General features: G+C 48.3%; 1 protein-coding gene across 3 annotated transcripts in view; it reads left to right on the top strand.

Annotated features, from left to right (window-relative positions):
- LOC105887120 (polycystic kidney disease protein 1-like 3) overlaps window positions 1–2,216 on the top strand; it is a 24,642-nt gene that overhangs the window by 19,831 nt on the left and 2,595 nt on the right. The gene's annotated exons all lie outside the window — the stretch shown is intronic.

Raw genomic sequence — 2,216 nt, 5'->3', positions numbered from 1 at the left:
TCATGGGCCATTCTAAGTGCTCTATCTTTCTGGACTTTTCTCCTAGTAGTGGGTCCTTCCTCTTCCCCAGCTCCCATAGGTGCCACCGGTTCTATCTCATTCCTGCCCTCTGCTGGCTGATAGGGAGGTGGTGTTGCAAGGAAGTCTTCTTGTGGATCAGAAGGTGGCAGGACTGGGTAAAGGGAAAGGTTGAGGGGGGCTGAAGGCTTCTGTAGCTTCTGGTTTTTAAGAGTAAGGACAGCTGGGTCACGAGAGATAAAAGACTCCAGCCATGGGGCAGGTCTCTCTACTAATACTTGCCAAATGGTGATATAGGGGACTTGGTTAGGATACCCAGGTTCTCCACAGATCACATCTTTAACCTTGTAAATCGTGGGACGATCTAAAGTACTTCCCTCCGGCCACCCAACCTTAAAAGCTGGCCAATTTTTCTGGCAGAGTCCGTATAGCCTATTTCTTTTTATAGGTACCCCTAGGTCATCTGCTTCTTTCTTGACATCTCTGTAATGTTTAAGGAAAAGACTCAGGGGAGTGCCCTGAGTCTGCCCCATATTTTCTCCCCTCTTTTTTTTTTTTTAAATATCAGAAGTGCAAATAGAGCTGCTAGGAAGTAGTAGAGGCAGGCTATAGCAACTCGTTCCCAAATGGACCAGTCCTCTGGGGCTGCACTACCAAGTCCAATACCGACCATAAAGACGAGCAGCAGAAAGATTGCCAGCCCCAGGCCGCCCCACGCACTGAGGGCTGCAAAAGACATAGGAGCAGATATGTCAGCAAAGCAACTTCTGGAGGAGTAAAGTCTGACAGGGTTCCTTGGAGGAAGAGGTCTACTACCCACTCACAGATGTCCTCAGGGGCACTTGTTCTAGGGCGAGACCAATCTCCCAAGAGACACTGGCAAAAATGCTTGAAAGTGCAATTCAGGCAAAACCCTAAGGGTTTACAGATGCCGCTAAAAACCTGCTTCAGTCCCAGTAGGTTTTTACACCGTGCTTGGGCACCACCTAGTGGCGTAACTTGAATCAGTGGCAAACCTGTGAAACAGTTCTTCAAACACGCATGCTCCTCTCAGATCTCGCGTTTTAGAACAAAGACTATATATCAAGTTCCCACACCTCAGATCAGGACAGACAGCAGATTAAGGCTCAAGCGCGCATGCCCCCTCCCTTTCGGGAGCTGGTGCCCGAACAAAGAGCAGCGGGGGGCTGATTCTCACACCGCCCACAGCCTCAGACAAACCAATCTCGGCCTAGTAATGGCCTCAACTCTGTTCAGACACCAAACCAGACCAGTGGGCCTGAGAGCCACTTAGACCTCAGATAACGGTCCCCACCAGATCAGTGAGCCTGACGCTCACTCAAAACAGTTCAGACCAAATCAGACAATCCAGCAGGCCCAGACGTCTCTAAGCCTGCGGCCCAAACCCTTCTTTAGTGTGTCCACCAGGTTATTGGGCCACCAGTACCAGGCGCCTAACAGAACAACAGAACAGACACATTCATACACACACACACACCAAACTCACCAGCCAGCCAGCTCTTGAATCACTCCATGCTGGATGGAGTCTCAGTGGCAACTGTCATGTCGGGGTCACCAAAATGTTAAGGCCAAAATTATTACCACTGAGAGTCCAGACTCACACATGGAAGAAGCGAGAAGTTTATTCTTATCAAGCATATGCCCGGGTCACTCCCAAGAGAAAAGCAGAACAGCAGGGAGTGGCCCCTAAACAAAGGCCAGGGAAACTTTTATACACTTTCTCGCAACGTACTATGGGTTGCAATAAAATGCTGAAGAAGAAGCTAGTGTCTGGTCACTCAGTGTTTGGTCACTAGAGAGGTCTTGGGGTTTCTATAGGTTAACTGCCTTTCCGTAGTTAAGGTCTTAGCTGGAATGATGGTGTGTGAACTTTTGATGGGTTGCTGCCGCCTGGGCTGTAGCTGTATACCTGATTCGATTTGTGACCTTGGAGCTTCCTGCAGCTCTTGCCTCCTCCCCCCTCTCCTCCGTGTCTTCCTTCTTCCCCAGCTCTTTTATTTTTTTTTTTTAATTTTTGCCACTACCACTACTATTTAAAGGCACAGCAAGGAAAATAGTAATAATAAAAATAGGTTCATAGCTGCTCCCTCTCACATAGAAACCCTCTAGTGGATGCCTGATTATAGGTTTGTATTTATTTGACGCAATGTTAGCTGCAAAAATAGTGTTTCCTCCAG

This window comes from Otolemur garnettii, unplaced genomic scaffold, assembly GCF_000181295.1.
Source record: "Otolemur garnettii isolate 467f Iridium unplaced genomic scaffold, OtoGar3 scaffold00047, whole genome shotgun sequence".
Classification (NCBI taxonomy): domain Eukaryota; kingdom Metazoa; phylum Chordata; class Mammalia; order Primates; family Galagidae; genus Otolemur; species Otolemur garnettii.
Note: the sequence above shows the minus strand (reverse complement) of the source record. Positions and strands in the feature narration are given on the sequence as shown.